The 24031-nt window shown below is 44.5% G+C and overlaps 1 protein-coding gene across 6 annotated transcripts in view; it reads right to left on the minus strand.

The window, feature by feature from the left end:
• The window catches only part of MB21D2 (Mab-21 domain containing 2), a 121605-nt gene that overhangs the window by 72006 nt on the left and 25568 nt on the right, over positions 1 to 24031 (minus strand). The window contains exon 2 of one of the 6 annotated variants that reach the window (XM_059687398.1): positions 11119 to 11222. The exons of the other annotated variants lie outside the window; for them this stretch is intronic. The gene's annotated coding sequence lies outside the window, so the exon portion shown is untranslated. The remainder of the gene's footprint in view (positions 1 to 11118; positions 11223 to 24031) is intronic. 6 annotated transcript variants of the gene reach the window in all.

The following is a 24031-nucleotide window of genomic DNA, read 5'->3' on the forward strand; positions in this document are numbered from 1 at the left end:
ATCATTGGACTCTTTTCATCAAGCCAGCCCTACCCATGAACTTGTCAGTGATGCAGGCCAATAAATTCACATTTTGCTTAAGCAAATTTGTGTTGCGTTTTCTGCTACTTGGCTTCAAAGAAAGAAATCTTAAAGGGGAGGAAAAGATCTACAGGTGAACATTTTAAGCATGTCAGGGCTCCAATTTCTAGTCTTCAAAATGAAAAGACTAGACTGAGCTGTATCCAGTGAAGAAAGGATTCTAACACCCCCAGGATTCTGTGAGTACAACTCTTCCCTGCTATTCATGCCACATATAATCCTGTCAAACTGGAGGTAACCCAGCATGTTGGCATTAATGGGTAGCTAAGTAAACTACCTTAAGCACAGTGGGAAATGCTGAAGCCAGTGAATGAATGGTCAGTTTGGGGACTCTGCTACTAACTAATCATGTGTTCAGAAAAGGAAACATTAAATGATTAAGTATGCCACAGACTAGTTAAATAAATGTACTTTACTTAGTAATAAATAAGAGGAAGGAGAAAAACATGGCCGTATTGGGTGGTGGAGGAGATGGACACAGTGAATGAAACAATCCAGAATCTGAAAGCTGGCTCCAGTGAGGTCTGATGGGCAAACCTCTTGTCTTCCCCATCACTAGAATGAACCCCAGGCACAATTATTCAGAGTCACTTAGTATGTGGCTGATCCTACCCAGGTTCTAAGCACAGTTGGGTTTGTTGGCAGTGCCAAAGGAAAGTGAAAGCTGCCAACTACCCAGATGAAACACTTTGCTCTGCAAACCTCATCCCGCACAGCTCTTGACCTCACCATGCACTTGGGGCTATGGCCAGTTCACAGGAAGGAAGAGTAGCTGCACCTGCTGCCATCAATGAGCCTGTTCCAGCCTGCACAGGCCAAAGCCATCCACCTGCCACTAACACCGTGAATAATGGAAAAGACCGCTGTTCTCTGGGCAACCACCGCACTGTCCACAATCTGCGGAACTGAGCTCAGAACAGAAATCGAACAGCAGGAAATGGGCAGCTGCAGAATTCACGTTATGTTAGAGGCAGACGGCGCAATTCCTAAAGGAAAATAAATTGTACAGCAACAGCACATGGATGGATGATGCCTGAGTGGAGCAAGGACCTGAGACTTATCAGAATGGCTTGCTGAACAAGGCCAATAATAATCATCACGAAATAAATTACACGATCAAATACTGATGATCTTGGCCCAGAAATGCTTAAGGAACACAATGATCCCCAAACCATGCAATCAATGCTGCCCCTCACTCTGGGCACCACCCCAACCTGAGTCAGGAAACATGGATGTGAATCCCACCTCCACTCCCCAGCTGAGTCTCCAGTAAATGGCACCTTCCTCTGTAAAATGGGTAAATAAACCAAGAAATTTAAGGCATAATAAATGCAATGAGTGAGCACACTGGATCAGCTAAAAGTTTCAGTCACGCTACCCTTGGACTTAAAAAACACAAAATCCACGCTGAAGCAGGCAGGTCCAAATGCCTTGTTAAGACCAAAGTTCATGATTTCCAAACTAAGAATGGTCTCCTCTGGCTGTAACTCAGGGTCTTTCTCCTTCCAATCAGTGTGGCCTGACTCGTTATCTCCATCTCAGGGCTAATACTCATGCAACTTCTTGACTGGACACTATTCAGTCATCATCGGAAACATCTCTAAGTTGTGAGATGGAGATGAAGACCTTAGCTCTGCCAAGTTCAGAGGTTATTATGAGGTTGTCATGGAGATTGTGCCAATGAAAATTCCCAATTGTAAAGCTTTAGTTCACCTGGAAAGTCAGCATGCTCATGAAGGCACGGAAGGACTCAGTCACTTTATACAATTCACCTTCCATACACACCCCCACGCTGCTGACAACCCTCTGTCAGGAAAAATTACAAATATCTGCAGATTGAAAGTATGCAGGCTTATTTGAAAAGGGAGATACTAACTTGTTAAAAATTATAGTTATCTAAGAGTTGATTGGATCTGTTAAATATGAACTACTAATGTCAAAAAACTTGACTACTGGAAAGCTCATGTTGCTTTTTTTTTTTTTTTCCAACAAATCTTTCCTGAGCAAATACTGCCTGCCAGGCACTGAGCAGGATGCCAGGGATACGGCAGTGACAAGAACACAGAATCTGTCCTCATGGGAAGTATCTTCTACGAAGAAGGACTGACAAAAGTAAAAGTCAGAGGTACAGATGTGGGAGCCTAACAAAAATCTAGCTTCATCTATGGGGTCAGGGAAAGACCTGAAGAATAGGAAAGGAAGAGGGAAGAGAGCAGTTTCCACGGTCTGAGGTCCATAGTCCGTCAGTCAGGTGAAAGGGCCCTGAAGGAATGCAGAGTCCGGAGAGAGAGGAAGAGGGTGCAGGTAGAAGATGAAGTTGGGAGATGGGCAGAGGCCAGGAGGTCCTTAAAGACATGCTAACAGGATGATTTTTAATTTCATGATAATGGGAGCCATGAAAGGTTCCAAGCAGAGGAGTGACAAGATAGGGACAGCAATTAACTTAGGCTGTCTTGGCTGGTTCAAAGGTACTTCAGTAACTAGAAATACCTTTGGGCACTAGACAGAGATATTGTATGGTGCTGAGATCTGAAGAAAAACAATCAAACATTGTGACTGACTGAATCTTCTGACATAGTTTAGACATTTTACTCATTATTTTTAATAATCATAATCCAAGTTTATCTTTCATTAAATTGAAGTGTAGAAATAAAACTTACTTAGTTTTCCTGGCTGTTTAGATTTGGATAAAAGAAAATTTACTCATTTATTACTCAAACCCCCATCGGTTTCAAAAAAAAAGGACTTGAGGCAGTTTACAATAAAAAAGGTAGAGAGAGACCAACCAAATGTATCCCAAGGTGAAGGGAAGCTCACTGCTGGCCTTCTGCACTCCCAGAGGCCTCGTGACCAAAAGGGACAAGGCTCAGAGTCCATGGCCAAACGTTTTAGTACAGAGTAAAGAATCATGGGTAAGGGGATGGATGAAATAAAGGCAAAAAATCAGTCTCCATACTCCTTTCTGGACAAGCCCCTCTCCCTCCATCAGAGCCCCAAACCGAACAAAACAATGGAAAAATGAATAACTTGACAGCAGTCAAGACACAACGCTATGTCTTTTGAAAACAGAGGACACAGCTAAGGTTTTGTTCATTCAAAGACATGAACACACATATGCATAATCATGCACGCACGCGCACACGCACACATACACACACACACACACACACACACACAGAGAGCCATTGGAGATGCCATTGGATTTTGACCTCCATTCCCTTTTCCCCTATGAAGTTCAGCATAAGTGACTGATTCATTAGCTCTCAAACCCAACAGATCCCAGTATTGGTTAATACTCAGCAAAACACAAACAGGAAATTCACAAGTTTAGAGGGCACATTTCCTCCAGTGAGCACCCGCACCCCTGTCCTATACTCCAACCAGAGGGGGGAGAGCTTATGTGCTTCACTCCTCACTCTTCAAAATGAAACCCTCCCCCCTGTCCCATCTTCCTTCCCCCACACCTTGACAACAGAATGGCCACGACACACAGTTACTATTGATTATGATTAGGGTTGAATAATGATTACCAGTACTCACATGTGTAGCTTCAGACACTAAAGGGAGAATTTCCAGAATGACAGGACTTGATAACTGGAGGAGCCCCTGGACACCTCCAACTTCATCATGTCAAAGCCCCCCAACTTTATCACATCATAGAGAGTGACATTTGTATGATACTGGGGTGAAGAGGAAGAGGCTTCTGAGGCCAAAAGGAACCAGCCTCAGGAGGCCGCCCTCCTATTCCCCCTCCCCATCTACAACCCATCCATTGCCCAAAACTGGAAAGCTCTGCCTGAAGGAACAAATGAGTTCAACTCAGTCTTCCTTCCCTTCCCACCCCTCCACCCCTCAGCGACCCCACCATTCAGCCAATTTCACAGCTGAACCAGGTGGCCTCCTTGATGCCTCTTTCTTATCATCCCTCCTCTTCTACTCTCTGACCTGCGGTCTGGGTCTGCGAATTTTACTCCCTAGGAAGATCCCCTAGGCCAGTGGTCGGCAAACTGCAGCTCGCGAGTCACATGAGGCTCTTTGGCCCCTTGAGTGTGGCTCTTCCTAAGCCTTAGGAGTACCCTAATTAAGTTAATAACAATGCACCTACCTATATAGTTTAAGTTTAAAAAATTTGGCTCTCAAAAGAAATTTCAATCGTTGTACTGTTGATATTTGGCTCTGTTGACTAATGAGTTTGCCGACCACTGCCCTAGGCATCAGCTCCCTTCTCTAGCACTGACCACATGTCTGCATAGCACACAGGTGTTTTTAGGTGAATAGGTGCAAGCACTAAGAACTGCACCGTCCTGGTAGGTTTCCTTGCACTCTGACCACACCTTTGTCCCTGCAGGAAGCCCCCCTTTATTTATCTTAATGTGGTGTGCCACCTGCTTGCCCCTGAGACCCTGGCTGATACAATGTTGAACAAGAAAGTAGTTATGTTACATCAACAATGAGAGCAACAAGCACCATGTTTATTAACTCAACACTAGGTCTTACTTGTTATCTGTTAACTAGCGGTCCCTTGGCTTGGCCTGCAAGATCGAGCCAAAACCAGCTCTCCAGCATCCCCCAAGGGGTCCTGGATTGCGAGAGGATGCAGGCCAGGCCGAGGGACACCACTGGAGCACTATGGGGACCAGGCGGGGGCATGGGAGGCTGGCCAGCCAGAGAGGGACCGCGGGAGGGCTCCAGGGCTTATTTGGCCTGTCTTTCTCAGACCCAATCGGCTGGACCCCAGCAGCAAGCTAATCTACCACTCGGAGCATCTGCTCTCTGGTGGTCAGTGCACATCATAGCGACTGGTTAATGGGTTGATTATCTGCGCCCTGGTGGTCAGTGCACATCATAGCGAGCAGTTGAGCGGCCTTAGCATATCATTAGCATATTACACTTTGATTGGTTGAATGGACGACTGGACACTTAGCATATTAGGCTTTTATAATATAGGATATGTTACCCACCCAGCCATTATTAGCCTGTTCTTCAAATGTCAGCTTCATGAGAAACTGACATTACTATACCCTCATAATACCATGCAGGGTACTAGCATCTATAAGACATTCAGAAGTTTGCCAAATAAAAGAATGAGTGCATGAATAAATGAAACAAATAATATGGTAAAATTTTTGATGGGGAATAAAATGTTAGAAAAGTGAATGTAAAGTAGGATTACCATATGGATAGGGAAAAGCTGTAAAAAAAGACTCAGAAAGCTTGAATTTTATTGTTGTTATGTAAAGACTGTGGGTGGATTTTTAATTTTTAATTTTTCATTAAATTTGCTTTGTTTATACAGCAATAATACTTGAAAGAGAAAATATTTTGTCACTGAAATCTGGAATGAAAATGAAAATGTAAAAAGGATGCATTTATATATTTTACGGGTACACAAACAGAACACATTTAAAATAAACTTTTTCAAGAGACAACCAAATGATTAAACATGAACGTTGACTCTCCCCCTGTACAAAGCTATTAAAGAGTAATTAAGACTTTCCACTGTGTTAAGCAACCACTTGCCTAACAAAGTTGGCATAATCATATTAACACAGGGCAGATGGAATCAAATGATATGTAAATGGGGCACAGTCCCCACACGGATTTATGGCCCACATTCTTCCTGTCAGCAGTTCTTCCCAAGTGAGGGACAACATGGCTACATACATTTATTTCCGCACACTTTTCTGATGCTACTAAACACCAAACAGGAGTGGAAACACTCCGAGACAGATGATAGAGACTTAGACATGAGATCCAGGTTAACCATTAAGTATCTGTGTGACCCTAAGCATTTTCTTTCTGCATAAAATCAGATGTCCCTTGGCAAACCTGGGAGTCCCTACAGTTCTGACATTCTATATTCACTATTTTTAGTGTTAGGATTCCCAATGGCAAAGGTGGAGTGTCCACATAATTTCTTGGATGTTCCCCAGGCACTGCCAACCCAACAAACCCAGTGCCAAGTTCTCTATCGCACCCGGAAACCTGCTCCCTTTGCTCTCCCCACTCCTGGTCTGTGAATGCCCCTACCAAGTGTTCTTGTGCCCAAGAGAGCAACCTGGCTGCCACCGGCTGCCACCTTGGATTTCTGCCGCTCCTTTACCACTCACATCAAAAACAGTCAACTGATCAATTTTACCTCACAATTCTCTCTTGAGCCTATCCAGTTTTCTCCATAACAGGCTCCCATCATCTCTCTCCTGGACTATGCAATACACCCCTCCTTCAGTTGTTGCTACACACTGCCTTCAGTTAGTCTGGTCTCTACATTATAGCCACAGTGGTCTAGCTAACATGCATTTCACTCCCTTGATTAAAGCCCTGCAATTGCCCTCTATCTTGAGGATGATGACCTATATTTTGAGGTTGGTGCACAAGGCTCTTCATAGCACCTTCTTACTCTCAGCCTCACTTCTTGCCACTCCCTCCACTGTCAGTCATGCTAAGCTACATGTGGCTGGAAAGGGAGGGCGGGTGTTCACTGGGCTCCTGGTCATTGAACATAATATGCTCTCTGGCTAGAATGCTCTTCCTTTTCCCCATGTCTCCTCCTTGTTCCAGCTATTTCCCACTACTGGCTCTTCGGGCTCCAGCTTTCTCCAAAAACTTCTTTAGGACTACAAAACTGGGTAAGGTGCTCTTCCTCTGTGCTCTTGTAGCACCTGATACGAATTACTCGGAATTGTAGTTTTCTGTTTTCTGAGTCAACCTGAGGGCAGAGACTTGCTCATTGTTTATTTCCAAGACCTAGAACAGTGTCTGTCCAAGGTAATCAATATATGCCCATGGATGAATGCATGACAGAGAATGAGAGGGAGAGAAAAAGGGAAGGAAGCCCAAGACCCTGGACTACACAGGACCCCAAGGAGACCACAAAGGCCTTGACTGCACACTTACGTTTTCTCAATTTTCTAACTTAGGAGATGAAATGAGTGCCAGATATCATATCTATTTGGGGATTTTTGTTCTTTTAACCATTTCCATTATATTGCAACCTTTACTGGACATTTATATAACTTAGGAGGTAATTTCCCCAATAAGGTTAGTACCCCCCTAACACCATACATAGTTATTACAATATTATTGACTATATTCCCTATGCTGTATTTCACAGCCCCAACATATCTATTATTTTGTGTTCCAGCTGTACTAGCCTCAAATCATTCCAGATGATTCCAAGCTCATCTTACCAGAACAGCCATAACTATATAGGTCCTAATTTTTTAAAAATCTGAAATTAAACTTTTAAAGTAATGAAATCTGACAACAATTCTAAGTGATTAGAACTACTTCAAACTAGGTACCCTCCAAACAGGCCATGCATGCACTTTCCCAATATTGAACCTTTCTTCTCACCACACTTACCTCTCAACTTTGAGCTCTGCCCATCTCAAATATAAGGCTCCCCTATCCATCCATGCCTGTGACACTAACAGTAGAGTTATCTTACTGTCCTCCCATGGCTCTTCAAACAGAGATCTTCCCATGGGCTATATGTTCATCTGTAATCACTCAGACATACATTGTTAATCTGTAGTTACCTTGTGTCTGTTGTCTGTGTGTGTGTGTGTGTGTGTGTGTGTGTGTGTGTGTGTGTGTGTGTGTGATTTATCTGTAGTTAATGTTTGCCCAAGACATCTAGCTCAAACTCCTGGCCAATGCATCTTTATTAACAAGAATAAGTAACAACATGCTACTCAGGTTGGAGGGTGAGGGTTTTGCAAACTCACATGAAGTATTCCAGATTGACACATGTGTTTCACACATCTTTCATTCCAGAAGTCTCTATATCTAAGTTCGGATGCACATCTTTGTGTGTTGTCTGGAATCTGGGGTTCCCAAGTGAACTATAACCCTCCCCTTTTACAGAAACCTATGGTTGAAAAAGAAAACAAACCTCAAAAAACAAAACACTAAGTGTCAGCATGATGGTGAGGAGACGACTTGGCCGAGGTAGGGACTGCCCCACCAAATGTGTGCCTTCTCTTCTTCCCTTCCCCACCACCCAAAATGAAGGCAGTGAACTAAAGGACTCCAAAAGACTTTTAGACTCTATGGTGTATTATCTACTTACCATTTCTCTTCCTCCAAGGAGGACCAAGCCATTAAAAAGGTGGACACACATGAGTGCCTTTATAGACCTTTCTCCCCGTAGAGAAAATTGGACAAGAAATAAAAAGCTTAAAACTTCTTTGATATCAGGTCTTTACCTATTACCTTTTACAGAATAAGAACTTATTCAGCAGCATCTTCTGGTCTAGTTTGCCCTTTCAAGAAAAAATAACTTTTTATAGCTTTAAAAAACATCCATTAAGCAAGTGAGGCTTTTGAATGTCTGCATTTATATGAACTGTGTCTTGCGGGCCTCTTAAGTCCTAGCTAGCGTGCACGCTGATCATGAAGTGGGCACTTCGTGCTGAAGAGTGAGATTACTGTGTCAGCACAATCCTAAAGGAGCTCTCCCACCCCCAGAAAGGACAGAACGAGGTACTAAAGAAGCAATGGCCAAACCTAATGCAGGCCTTCCTTATCTCCCTAAAACTTACACAGATTCTAAAATGCACACAGCAGCTGCTGGCTAAGACTGAAGGTTAAAGGCACCAAAATAAACCGAGTCTTGGGGATTAGGAGTGTAGATCACCAATGACTCTCTCTGCCTCCAATGGTACTTAATGAAGAGAGAGAACAGATTCCAAGGGACCCCAGAGCACGGTGGTTCTCTTTAAGCCAGATGCCACCAGCACAAGAGCTGGCAGCCCAAACGGCCTGGAAATGAAGGTCTCCCTGGGGCCCTCGAGAAGATGCAGGGACAGGGTCCACTGCTGCTCCCAGCATTAACCAGGACAACAAAGCATTTGCGCAAATGCAGTGACTGGAACAAAACCCCATTAGGCTTCAAAAAGGCATCTCTTGCCATCACCATATGCATTTCAGGCTGACTAGTGACATTACAATTTCTGCTGGAAATTAAAGAGTGATTGCAGAGGTTATGCAAATAGGGGACCTCAAGAGAGGAACTATTCATCTTGTGGCAGGTTGAAAGTAAGAGCCAAAAAAACGTGGTATCAGTTGGAGGGGAAAAAGAAAAACAACTACAAAAAACCTTCTTAATCAACTCCTAGGCAGGAGCTTTCAAACTGTCCTAGAGAAATGTCTCTCAAAGCAGATAAATCATTAACTGATTAATGTCACAAACAATTAAAATAGTTATTTATTGTAGAGAATGCTCACAGCAAGAAAGCCTTTTAAGTTCATCCTTAAAACCCCAGGGCAGTCAGCTTCAGCAACTGGCCTAAGGCCAAATTCTTCAAATGCCAAACCTCTGAGGAAGGCTGGGGAGGACAGGGTGAGCTCACTCTGAGAGGAGGAGGGATTAGGAAGGAGATCAAGCTCCAGATGCCCCTGGCTCCCAGGACTTTGCTGCAGGAGGGACTGCAGTAGCCAGTTCTCTGCACCAATGGCTACTGAAGCACTCCTCAAGCAAAGACAAAACCCACTGTTGCAGGTTGGGTTCCCAGAAGCAGCACTGAGATGGAGTGTGCAGTCAAGATATTTATTAGGAATGGACCTTCATAAAGGAAGTTGGAAGCAGACTGGGCAGAAGAGATAGAATGCCAAGCAGACAGAGCCTGAGCCTAGGCGTGTGGTCGTCTGGTGTCCGGGGAGCCTTCAGACTCCATATCGCCAGATGGCACCAGTGGCAGGTGCCCCGGGAAGGGATGGTCAGCAGTGAGCAGCTCTCTGCACAAGTGCAGCCCAGGTGCAGCCTCAGGGAACTGCCAGCTAGCACAAGGCTGTCTGCAGACCTGCTGCCATCCAACTGCCAGCAAGCCCTTCCCACAGAGGAAACCTGAGCGGGGCATCTCTGCCGTTAGCACACCCACCTCTTCCAAAGATATAACCTGAAATAATCTCATTTGTGCTTTTTAAGTGGACAATCATTTTTCTGATTAAAGAAAAAAAAAACAATCATAAGAAAATGTTGCTCGTCCCATTAATTAAAAATTATAAAGATATACTAGTACATATATTCCCCAAAATTGTATACACACTTTAACAGCTGATAGCTCAATTTTGAAAATGAAATGTATTTTAATAAACACTGTCTTTATAATTATTCAAAGTGTAAGTATACATTTTGGGGGACACTACATATATATGTATATTTACACAATTATATATATACACACACAATTACAGATGCAGATACATACATTTATATAGAGGATGGTCTAGAACAGCGGTTCTCAACCTGTGGGTCGAGACCCCTTTGGGGGTCGAACGACCCTTTCTCAGGGGCCGCCTAAGACCATCGGAAAACACATATATAATTACATATTGTTTTGTGATTAATCACTATGCTTTAATTATGTTCAATTTGTAACAATGAAATTGGGGGTCACCACAACATGAGGAATCGTATTAAAGGGTTGTGGCATTAGGAAGGTTGAAAACCACTGGTCTAGAAGGATATTACAAAACTATTTAGTATAATCACCTCTGGGAGCTGTGATTTCAGAGGATTTTTGCTTTCTTATTAATCTTCAGTATTAATTGCATTTTCTGTGACAAGCATCAGTCTTTGTAAACAGACACAAAGATGCAAACTGGCAGAAGGAACCCAAACCTACAGTAAAATCTCGAGATCTCGAGCCAGTAGTGACTTACCACAGGCAACAAAGGCTAATCTCTGGCTGTTCTGTACCTCAGTTTCCCCACCTGTTAGCTGGGGCAGGGGGCAGCTCCAAGAGCTCCACAACTCCTTGCCGCTCAATGTTTTATGGATCAAAGACAATGTCAGCCACTCCCCCACCCCATTAGTTTTTGAAATGATAAATTTAACTGACAAACACCCAAAATACCCTTAATGAATGTCTATATTTGCTGTAAGAAACGTGTACTGACAGCCAGGCCGTTTGAGCTCTTAGTTACCGAAACCCTCCTGAGGAAAAGCAGCTGCTCTGGAAGGCCTTTGCTACAGACGCTGCTGAAGTTTATGTCCAAAACTGGTCGAATCAAGAGTGAGCACATCTGTACCTGCAGCGGCAAACAGAGGGAGGCCTCTGGAGAAACCTGGCAGGCCAGGCCAAGAGCAGCCCCCACATGGGACGGCAAAATCCGGATCCTGTGAAATGTTGTCACTAAAAACGAATAGATGAGATGTGAATAGAAAGGCGTGGCATCGGTGTTTGTCCGCTCTTGTCCCCGAGAGTACTGGGCTCTGGTTGTCATTCTCTGTAGAATCTGCGTTTCATCCTAGCCTTATAAACACTGGGGCCCAAAGGGACTGTGAGCCCCAAAAGATCATTCCCATTGCTTCTGATTCCTGAAAACAACCCCCTGCCTCCCTTTCAGGTGTTTATGGAGTAGCCTCTGAGGCCCAAGAGTAGGCGCATCTGTCTCATTCAGGGTTCATCTCTGATGCCTGCCCTACTACTTGGCACAAAACTGACATTCAATAATTACTAAAGAGAATAAACAAATAAATGAATGCAGAGGCTCCTTGGCTAAGTGCAATGACTCTAAGGATATTAGACAACATTATGCAATGCTTGGAAATAAAGCAAAAGGAAGGCAGTTTCAGTGCCAGGATGGAATATTACTAACAGACACACTCAAGGATTGTTTAATTTGTAAGAGATGTTTTAATGTACCACTAATTTGGATTCAGACTTTGTAGAGTTACATGTTAACTTGTCAATTTTTATCATTATAGAGGCATAAGATTTCTGAATGTTAGAAATGAGAGCCCCAAGTGTAATTGTTTTATTGCCCTGCATGTCATTAACCATTTTTGCACCTGACCTGGCAATCTTTTTCCAATATGCCTCAGTGCCTGTAAGTATACAGTTACTCAAATGCTCTTTGAACCAGTTTTACCTTCCTCCTGGTTCTCTCAATTATAAGCTAAATACTTCTTTGACGTCCTCATTTTAAAACAGCATTTCTGAGCCCGGCCAGTGTGGGTCAGTGGTTGAGTGTCCACCTATGAACCAGGAGGTCAGGGTTTGGTTGCGGATCCTCTCTGAATCCCAGTTCCCAGCTATAGAATTTTATATTTATATGAGTGTCACATTTATAACTTAAAAAAACAACAACACTATACATTGACAGAAGAAATGCAAGAAAAAAAATCTAGTTTCTGGCCCAGCATGGAAGTGTTAATAAACATGTATATTTTAGGTTAAAAAGGGTAGTATCGGAGATAGATATAGAGAGATACCAAAGTACAAGGAATTAAAAGAATTGCTTCTAGCTTAGTTCACAACTAGTTTTGCATTTATTATAAAGGGTGTAAATCTTTGACATTCCCTAAAAGGAGGAGGGGGGGAGGGAAGGAAGCAATGCATTAGAAACACTACCCAGCAGCTGTAATCTCTGCTTCAGTTTTGTGAGAGGGTTCAGTAGATTGAAGTTCCAGTTTCAGGGATGCTTGCTTATTTTGATAATGGCTATTTATTTATTTATTTATTTTATTGATTTCAGAAAAGAAGGGAGAGGGAGAAAGAGATTGAAACATCAATGATACGAATCACTGATCGGCTGCCTCCTGCACACCCCTTACTGGGGAACGAGTCTGCAACCAAACCCTGACCTCCTGGTTCATAGGTGGACACTCAACCACTGACCCACACTGGCCGGGCTCAGAAATGCTGTTTTAAAATGAGGAGAGGCACTTCTCTCTGAATCCCAGTTCCCAGCTATAGAGTTATGTGATTATTAAATAGTTCCCTGACTGAAGGAGTTAATTCACCTCTGGAGCAGCTACCTTCATTCCCTGCAGAGGCATCTCACTGTGCTAACCTGAGATGGGAGAGTCTTTCATTTGCTTTTTTAAAAAAAAAAAAATCAGTTCTATTAATGATGGTGCTGCTGCCTAAAGGCATCAATCAATTCTGGCTGAAATCTCACTCCTCTCGGGCTTGGTCTGTTTGTATGATTGTCTCTGGGCATCTGAGTCTCCTTGTCACAGCAAAAAAGCTGGACATGAGTCAAAGCCACTTAGATTCCCAAGGACACAGATTCACTCACATGAAAAACCAAACTCAAAGTCTTGGCCTGGGAATATATCAGATATATCAGATGAGACATTCCCTTACTTTTCAAAGTCAGGGTCCAGTGCCTATGCAATGATGTTCGCATGGAACTGAACTGCATTTCCTTGGTTGCTATAACCCAAACCAATCAATCCTTAACTTCCCCACCATTCAAATATAGTAAATCCTTCTGTGATTTTGCAGTAGCCTCTCTCCCTTTTAACTATCTGCAATGGAAAATGAAAGCAAACTACAGTAGTGGTAGGAGGTTGAGTTAAATAGCGATACATGGGTTTGTGTCAAAAGCAGCAATTGTTCCATCCTCATCAAAGTCAAACAAAAACTCTGTGGTTGCACTGAGAGTCTCTTTCTTAGCCAGGACTCCGTCTCCCCGAGAGCATCCACCACAGCACCCCACACAGATGAGGAGCTCAATAAATATCTGATGAATACCTGGATGAGAGGACAAATCCATGAATCACTTAGAAAATGACAGAGCATCACTCCTAAAGTGGTAAAGCCTGATGCAGGAAGATTTAGTGCCATGCAAGAGCCAGGAAGCAATTCCTCTGCTGCGTCTGGCACAATCCAGACCCTTAAAAGATAATTATATATGTTTCTGGAAGATTAGAGATATTTGAGAGTTGAGATAAGAGCAATAAATATGATTAAGGGGACTGAAATCGGTTCTGTGAGGGAAATAAAATCATAATTGCAAGGGTTACATTAGACCAGAGGCAGACCTTTGGGCTGTCTTCAGGTACCGGATGTGACTATGGTTATAAGCGCAACTTAATTACTAACAATAAAACATCCACAATCAAGGGTATCTTGATGCAGAAAGAGCACATCATTTAACCTCTTGGCAAGGAGTATTCTATTATTTTCGTCAATGCGGCTTAATTAACATTTCTGCTCCCCATCCCCAGCACATATACATTGGTTTAAAAGCTTAAATCTTCCTGATTGCCTAAAAGAACATCCACAGTGACTGGGGTTTCAGTTCCATCCTCATGAATAAATATCCAATGTGTGACCTTTAACACACCCTCTAGGCAAGGAGTATTATCAGGAGACGGGTGATCAGTTGTCTCCACCTGCACAGTAGGAAAATCAGGATGTGCACAAGGCCAGAGTATAGGGAAAGGTGATTAAATACGCAACAGTCCTCCAGGAATCCCCAAGAATGCCATTCTCTGGCATCTAGAAAACCACCATCTGTCTCAGATGGCTCTGAAGCAGTGCTATCCACAGATGGGACGGCAACAAATGAAAGCGAGAGCCATGCGCAGGCTCCGGGAGTGTAAGGTGCTTTCAAGGCCACAGGCCACAGCAGAGCTGGCACGCTGGCACCTCGACTCCTCCTTGGAAGCAGAACTACAAATTCCAATGAAACAAAAAATGGCCCTGGCCCTGGCTCTGGAACTTCACCAGACTCTTCATAGATAAGGTGGGCAGGGCACACAGATGAGTTCAAATTTTGGACATCTCAAACACTTCACAGTGGCTCCTTTTAATCTTTTTAATGTCTGGTTTTGGGTTTTTTTTAATCCTAACAGGAACAATACCAGTTAAATCAGTTTCATAATTTTTGTTCACAGTGTCAATTTTTTTGTGATGAGCTGAGGGTAGAAATAAATCACACTAATATTTTTGCGCACTTGCGTTTACAAAATATTTGCACACAAATTGATCAGTTTTCAAAAGTACTTCTTTTGCAGTATTTCCAAACTACATGACAGGAGTTATAGCATGAAACCCATGTATCCATCAGACAGCATTAGCGAATCTTGACACTTTGCCACACTTTCTTTGGGGTAAAATAATTTAATAATATAATTTATTAATAAAAAACTATAGATTCAATGATTCCGTTCTACTCTCCTATCATTTAGAGAGATGATTACTATCCTGAAATGTGCAGATAACATTCTTGAGCATTTTTTTAAAATTTATTGTCTAAAGTTTTACATATGTCTTCTTTTTTCCCAATTGACCCTCCCCCCCCCCGCCCCCCCCAGCCCCCCCCCCCCCCCTGCAACCATTCCCACCCCGGGCAAGCCCCCACAACCCCAGTGTCTATGTCCATTGGTTATGCTAATATGCTTTCATACAAGTCCTTTGGTTCAAGCATTTTAAAAATACTTTTACTATACATAGGTAGTCATAAGTAATTTATAGTATTTTTTCTGGCTTAACACTAAATAAATGGTGTTGTGTGGTACAAGTCATTCTGTAACCTGCTTTTCTAAACTTCATACTTTTGAGATTTACTCACGTTGGAAATATGACAAGTTCATTCATTCTAATTGCTATATGATATTCCAATTTCATTCCATTTCCATAGTAACCTTGTGCCTGAAATGATGAGAGTACATATGTTACCCAATTCTAAGAAGCAATGACTGACTCAGACTTAGTTCTTCTTACACAAAGTTCATGCTCTTTTCCCAGCCAAACGCTTGATTTCTAAAAATAGAAGAAGACTGGAAATTACAAAGTCTTTATACAAAATCCTGCCAGGCTACAGGGTAGGGGAAAAAGAGCCTCCATTCTCACCACTGTCTCTAGGTCCTTCACCAAACAAACAGAGCCACCAATTTCCTGTAGGAAAGATGCTGAACTCCATTCTTTTTTCTGTTTTTTAATATATATTTCAGAGAGGAAGAGAGAGGGAGAGACAGAAACATCAATGATGAGAATCATTGATCAGCTGCCCCCTGCACGCCCCCTATTGGGGTACGAGCCCACAACCCAGGCATGTGCCCTTGACTGGAATTGAACCGGGACCCTCAGTCCACAGGCCGACGCTCTATCCACTGAGCCAAACCAGTCAGGACTGAACTCCATTTTTTAAGCTAAAGTACAATCTGGGAAACTTGACCAATGACTGGGCATAGGAAGGTATTAAAGAAATAATATTAACTTTTTCGAAGTGTGACAACACTGTGGTTATGATGAAAGGAAAGAGATGTTGTTTAGTATCTGTAGAGTTTCAGTTTTGCAAAATGAAAAGTCCTTAGGCTGGCTGCACAAAAATGTGAACATACTTAACACCATGAAACTAATCATGCACTTAAAAGTGGGTAAGATGGGCCCAGCCGGTGTGGCTCAGTGGTTGAGCATTAACCTATAAACCAGGAGGTCAAGGTTTGATTCCCAGTCAGGGCACATGCCTGGGTTTCAGGCTCCCCAGTTGGGGACATGCAGGAAGCAGCTGATCTCAGTAATTCTCTCTTATCATTGATGTTTCAATCTCTCTCTCCCTTTCCTTTCCTCTCAGAAATCAATAAAAATATAATTTAAAAGGGCAAAAGATATATGTAGGGGTAAATTACATGTCTTGGATTTGCTTTAAAATAATCCTGGGTGGGGTGGGGGTTATGGATAAAACAAAATTAATTGAGCTGATAACTGCTGAAGCTATGTTCTAGCTCGTGGTCGGCAAACTGTGGCTCGCGAGCCACATGCAGCTCTTTGGCCCCTTGAGTGTGGCTCTTCCATAAAATACCACGTGCGTGCGCGCATGTACAGTGCGATTGAGACTTCGTGGCCCATGCGCAGAAATCGGTATTTTGTGGAAGAGCCACACTCAAGGGGCCAAAGAGCCGCATGTGGCTCGCGAACTGCAGTTTGCTGACCACTGTGGGTTTATTATAGTAGTCTCCCTACTTTTAAGTTCTCAAAAATAAAACATCTTAAATAAGGGTTTAGCCCAAACAAAAATAATTTCATCTCATTAACAAGTTGTTAGGCTTTTAGTTAGAAATAAAAAAGCAGCATATTTTTCAAACGCTAATGTTCTCTGACCTGCTTTACCCGCTATAGTTCCAGAATGGACAGTGCTCTCAAACCTGATGTACCATGATTCACCCTGGGGCCTTGTTAACATGTGGCTGCTGTTCAGCAGGGCTGGGGCAGGGCCTGAAGGGTGGCATTTCTAACAAGTTCCTGGGTGATGCTGCGGCCATGGGTCACCCATTAAGTAGCAAGGCAGTAGGCGACTTGCAGGCAGGGAGCAGGCATTTATTTGCACAGGGAGAAGCCAGCGAAGCTTTCTTCAGATCGCTTCTCTGGGGACTAGAAGGGCACCACACCAACACTGCTGCTGTTCTGGAGAAAGATCTCCCCACCCTTTTGCACACAAGCACCAGGCATCACTGTTCACTCAGGGGCAACTACCAATGGAGGATGGTACATACACAGAAGAATCCTAGCAACTGGGTTTGTTTATTCAGGGTCTGCCTTGTACATCTAAACTCATTAAACAACAATGAAAAAGTCTCTGCTCCAAAATCTATTAAGTAATGACTAAACCAAAGATACATGTCCAGAAGTCAAAGTTCAGAGGCCCAGGCAAGACATGGGAATCATTAACATACTATAAGAAAGCTAACAGAGCAAAATATTGTAGAAACTCTGGTAAATTCTGCCTGATAAAGAAACAAAATCCATTTACTATGCATGCTCCTGAACAATCATCAAAAATCTGAAGAACCAAAAAAAGAATTTTTACCCATGAAAAGTCTTATCCACAAAACACGAGTAGTTCCTCTGAGGTGTTATGGTCATCAGGTGGACTGGACCAAAACCTTCTGTCCTTAGAGACTACTCTGTTGTCTGCTACACTAGCCATGTTCAGAGGGCAGGGATTATAATTCAGGATTCCCTCAGTCAGCCAGACCAATATGTGATTAGGCCGTTACCACAGGATCATGCAGTTTCCATTTGTTGAGAGCTTGTGAAATGCTCAGTAAGCACTACACAGCTTATGCGAAATATTTCACTCAAAATGCTTTGTTTTTACTCATTGTTTTCTGAAATCCTATCTAATAAAAGAGAAACATGGTAATTGGCGTACGACCGCTAACCTTCCCATTGGCTAATCAGGGCGATATGGAAATTAACTGCCAGCCAAGATGGCGGCCGGCAGCCAGGCAGCTTGAAACTAACATGAGGCTTGCTTGCTTCAGTGACGGAGGACTGCAACGTTTCCCGCCTGCCTTGCCGGCCTCTGAGCTTGCAGTTTAAGAAACATTGTAACAAATATAGAAGCTAAACAAAACCCCAGAAACCAGCTTTCAGCGAGCCAGGATCTCAGAGCTGGAGTTGATACAGAGTTTTGATTATAGAAACTAAACAAACCAGATACCTCCTTTCAGCAGCTGAGGCCTCAGAGCTGGAGCCAAGCCTCAGAGCTAAAGCTGGCCCAGAATAAAAAAAGAAAAAAGAAAAAAAGGAGCAGTTGGGAGCTTCAGTCACAGCCTGAAAACAGCCCTCAGCCCCTCACCCAGACTGGCCAGGCACCCCAGTGGGGACCCCCACCCTGAAGGGTGTGTGACCAGCTGCAAACAGCCATCATCCCCTCATCCAGGCTGGCGAGGCACCCCAGTGGGGACCCCCACCCTGATCCAGGACACCCTTCAGGACAAACCAGCCAGCCCCCACCCATGCACCAGGCCTCTATTCTATATAGTAAAAGGGTAATATGCCTCCCAGCACCGGGATCAGTGGAGCTGAGAGGCCTCCTGGCACCGGGATCAGCGTGACAGGGGGCAGCGCCCAAACCCCCTGATCACCCTGCGGCTCTGTGTGTGACAGGGTGCAGCGCCCCAACCCCCCCACCCCACGGGCCCTGCTCTGTGTGTGACAGGGTAGAGCCACAACCTCTCCATCGGCCCTGCCCTGAGTGTGACAGTGGCAGCGCCCCAACCCCCTGATCGGCCCTACTCTGTGGGTGATAGAGGGCGGTACCCCAACCCACGCCCCCCCCATGGGCCCTGTTCTGTGTGTGATGGGGTAGAGCCATAACCTCCCCATCGGCCCTGCCCTGAGTGTGACAGTGGCGGTGCCCCAACCCCCTGATCGGCCCTGCTCTGTGGGTGACAGAGGGTGGCACCCCAACCCCCTGATCCGCCCTGCTCTGTGTGTGACAGGGGGTGGTGCGCCAACTCCCCTATCGGCCCTACTCTGTGAGTGACAGCAGGGAGCTCCCCAACCCCCTGATGGGCCCTGCTCTGTGCGTGACAGGGGGGAGCTCCCGAACCCCCTGATCGACCCTGCTCTGTGTGTGACAGGGGGGAGCTCCCCAACCCCCTGATTGGCCCTGCTCTGTGCATGACAGGGGGTGGCGCTGCAACCTCCCCATCGACCCTGCCTTGAGTGTGACAGGGGGCGGTGTCCCAACCCCCCAATCGGCCCTACCCTGAGCGTGACTGAGGGTGGCATCACAACATCCCGATCGCCCTGCTCTGTGCATGACAGGGGGCGGCGCCCCAACTCCCCAATCAGCCCTGCTCTGAGCCCGACCAGGGGCTGCACCTAGGGATTGGGCCTGCCCTCTGCCACCCAGGAGCAGGCCTAAGCCAGCAGGTCATTATCTCCTGAGGGGTCCCAGACTGCGAGAGGGCACAGGCTGGGCTGAGGGACCCCTCCCTCCCCCCCCGAGTGCACAAATTTTTGTGCACTGGGCCTCTAGTCTATATATATAAAAGCCTAAGCAACCACATGGCTGGTTGACTGGTTGCTATGACATGCACTGACCACCCAGGGGCAGACACTCAATGCAGGAGGTGCCCCCTGATGGTTAGTAGGCTCCCACAGTGAGAGCGCCATTCAGCTGGCCGACAGGTGCCAGACATAAGGCTCACAGCTGTCTGCCGCAGCCCTGAGACCGCAGCAGAGCAGCAGCAAGCCTACGGGGCTGCAGGCACAGAGGGGCCAGGATGAGCAGGAGTGGCAGGCAGGAGCAGCAGGCAGCATTGGACTGCCAGTTTTGGCCTGATCCCCGCAGGTCACTCCGAGAGACCCCACTGGTGCACGAATCCATGCACCGGGCCTCTAGTCTAACTATAAACTTCTAAATCCCTCCACTCTTTGAAAAAATTTTCTTAAAATGTTCATTCTTGCTTCTCTTAACAGGGCATGATGCAATGGAAAAGCCACTATACCCTCTGCCCCACAAACTCATGTCCAAGCTATTCAAAGTACAAGCTGTACAAAGTCTAGAGCAGCGATGTTCAACTGGTGTGCCACAAGAATTTTTAAAACATGCAATACCTGACTATTTAGCCAGGGGCACTGACCTCTTTCTTTTCTCTTAGATTGCCAAATTTTAAAAAGATGACAACAGCCAACACAATGCCTGTCCTGTGTGAATGAATCAAAATTATACCAGTTTTTTTTTTGTCAAATTGGCAAAAATATATTTTTGATGTACACTGAAATTTAGGTGCCATGAGATGAAAAAGGTTGAAAATCATTGGCCTTGAGCATCTGTGGGCAAACTATGGCCCGCAGGCCGTATCCGGCCCGTTTGAAATGAATAAAACTAAAAAGAAAAAAGACCGTACCCTTTTATGTAATGATGTTTACTTTGAATTTATATTAGTTCACATAAACACTCCATCCATGCTTTTGTTCCGGCCCTCCGGTCCAGTTTAAAAACCCATTGTGGCCCTCGAGTCAAAAAGTTTGCCCACCCCTGGCCTAGAGAAATAGATAGCACCATACTCTTCTCTCACCATTCACACAGGCATGACAGACTAGCCACAGGGAGGGGGTACAGAAGAAATCCACACTGTTCCTGCCTTCAACAAACATCTAATCCAGTGGAAAAGTCACCAGCAAGAAAATTTATTTCACACACACACACACACACACACACACACACACACACACACACACCTCTGACATAAGGATTAAGATAATTTTTCAGTCTGAGCATTAAAATGCAGGTACTTATCCTATATAATAAAAGGCTAATATAGCAAATCGACTGAACGGCAGAACGACCGGTCACTATGATGTGCACTGACCACAAGGGGGCAGGCACTCAACGCAGGAACTGACCATCAGCGGGGGCACCACTCAGCCAGAAGCCCTGAGCCAAGCTCACGGCTGGCGAGCACAGCAGTGGTAGCAGGAGCCTCTCTCACCTCCATGGCAGCACTAAGGATGTCTGACTGCTGGCTTAGCCCCGCTCCCAGTGGGAAGCGAGCCTAAGCGGTCAGTCAGACATCCCCTGAGGGCTCCCAGACTGCGAGAGGGCGCAGGCTTGGCTGAGGGACCCACCCAAGTGCACGAATTTCATACACCAGGCCTCTAGTAATAGATAAGAAGGAAAAATATGAACTCAGGCATGGAAGCATGAGAGACCTAGACCAGTGAGTCACTTGGAATGACTGGAAGACAGAGACTAGGACTGCAGACCTCTCTGGAGATGAGCATTCAATGAACTGATAAATCTGAGAGGTTTCTTGGCCCTGAATGTCTAATTTTGCACTTAATTCTTAATTTATACTTAATATGGCTTACTTTTTTAAAGTTTTGCTGTGCTTAGCCCCAGAAGCATTTCCTTGAGACTATAGCCTGTGGGAAAACTACATGACACCTGCCCAGCCAGGCCCTACCTGGCCTACCCACCTGCCTAGAGTATATCACAGGGTGATAGCGAAACACATCCACACACAATTTCCATAGGCCTGTTCCTGGTCACTCACCACAAAGCCAATGCTGTCATCCACATTACTGAAAGAAGAAAAGAAAACAAAACAAAACAAAAAACACGCCTCCAGAGGGCCAAGACTTGGAAAGAGTTTTATAGAGAATTTGCCAAGTGTGCAAGCTAACAGTAAAACATTAGGATAAAGGTTTTCATCCACAACGAGAACTCTACCATTCCTAACATTATATGCAATCCCAAACCCTGCAACACAAAGACTTCGGGATTGGAGCACCCGCCTCCAGAGAGACGACATTGTGTTTTAAAAAGTAAAATAACAACAATGCTGCTGTCAGTAAGAAACCCAAAAGACCCAAAGTTTGGATTTCAGAAACATCGTCTCTGTGAAGGATGGATGTCAGGAATAAGAAATGGCTGATGTTATTTCTGAGACCACAGCTAGTAGAAAAACGATTCTTTTGACTTTTTTTTAAATTCCCAGAATACACAGAAACAAGAGCAACCTTTTCTTGCCATCCTTCAGTGTTTCTGGATAAACAGCTCCTTGGAGTCAGTAACTGAAGACTGTCCCTGCCTCCAGCACAGGGGAGGTGTGAGGATCAAATATTCAAAAGCAATTCGTTAACAGAAAAGCGGAGAAACAAACCAAGAGCCTCCACAGTGTGCGGATAGTCTGTTTTCCCAGGTCGCAGTTGCCAGGGGAATTCCCAGCAGAAATAAAAGAACTAAGAATATTTTTCCTAGTTCTTTCAACATTTTAGATTTAAGGAGATCATGATGTGAGTGAAGCTTAAAAATTCAAAATAAACAAAGAGCTTGTAGTTGCCCCTCAAAGAAAGCCTGGGTTCGGGAAGATGGCGGGCTTAGCTTTCAATGCCTGGTGGGGCATTGTGACAAAAGGTAAATCAGAGCTTCCTGCATGGTCATTTTCTAGGTATTGAAAAAGTCTCAGGCAATCTGCATTGTAAGCGATGATTAAAGGAAAAAACCTCACCTATAACGTTAGCAGTTGGCATTCCATGCCGCTTCCTAACTGTATAGGAACAAACTCATAAATTCTGAAAGGCATGGAGCTATCTTGTGAAAACCCTTGAAACAAGTGAATTTCAGCAAAAATGATATACAGTGTGAGACAATGGCATAAGGTCATAATGTTGCCCGCACATCCCCAGTGGCAGGTGGTTACTGATATAGGATGTGTGTGCCTTTTTGAAGTCCCTAAGTACCAGGTCTAGGCAAAGCAATGGAGAGAGGGAGAAAGAATGGCAATCCTAAAATACTACCTAATAAAAATTCAAAATCTGTCTTGAGTGTGGGGGGGAACGGTAGTGACATGCTCAAAGTTGTATTTTTAGAGGTCATTTTCATCATTTCTTAACAGCTTCCTCAAAGAAAAACAACACCACTCCGGGGAAGATGAAATCAAAGGTTTATTTAGAATACAAAACACATCATCTTCTGACTTGCATAAAGCTCGCTGGAAGCTTCTTGCTCAAATTAATTGGCTGGGCTATTTTATCTCAAAGAGGGAGGTAAGGTCCTGCCCTGATATTCCTAAGCTTGCTGTCTTTGCTCTCATCCCAGAAAGAGGCAGCTCAATCTTGGCCATAAGTACACACCTCTTCCCTTCCCTTTCCCTTCTCCTCACCACACACCCACATCAGGAGGTGTCAGCAGCAGCTCCACTCCCCATAGCTGGGACCTTTGACCACCCATTCCTATCTCGCTGGGCTTCCCTTTCCTTTCTGTGACAGGATGGCAGTCATTAACACGATGCATGTTAGGTATCGTGCTAAAAATGTTTTATACTTAATTTAAGCCCCACAAACAGCCAATAATTAGCCACGAGGGCCAAGGAAGCTAAGATTCATGGTAACAGATAGGAAAAGGCAAAGCAGGGATTCAGACCGAGGACTGTCCAACTCCAAAGTCCTTGCTCTTTGTTCTTTCCACATCTCTATAAGGCACCAGGAAAAAGAAAGGGCTGGCCTGATGACTTCTGGACCTGACGTGTTATTTCCAATGGTCCTAATCTCCAGGTCCAGAATCCCATACATAGGAACTTGTCTTGTCCCTGCCTGAACATTTGCCTCCAGCATGCTCTGGGTGGAAGGATCAGAGCATCTGGGCAGCTCTGGCACATATGTGAGTTTGCTTCTATCCATCCAGTGTCTCACACATAGCTGGAGTTCTGTGGCCTCCTGTCACTTGTATGGAGTTCTGTAGCCATACCTGCTAGCCCTGGCTTCCCTCCATCCAAGAGCACAGGGCACCCTCGAGCCTGTGCCCAGGGGAAAGTTTTAGAAAACAGGCTAAACTAAAAGCTGCAAGCTTTTTAATACATGCTGATACCCTGCTTAATCTTGTGTGTGCATTAGCCCAGTTAGGCCACAAAAATCCCCTAGTTTATTTACTCACTCATTCAGCATAAAAATATTGAAAACCTTCT

Source organism: Myotis daubentonii, chromosome 3 (genome assembly GCF_963259705.1).
Source record: "Myotis daubentonii chromosome 3, mMyoDau2.1, whole genome shotgun sequence".
Taxonomy (NCBI): domain Eukaryota; kingdom Metazoa; phylum Chordata; class Mammalia; order Chiroptera; family Vespertilionidae; genus Myotis; species Myotis daubentonii.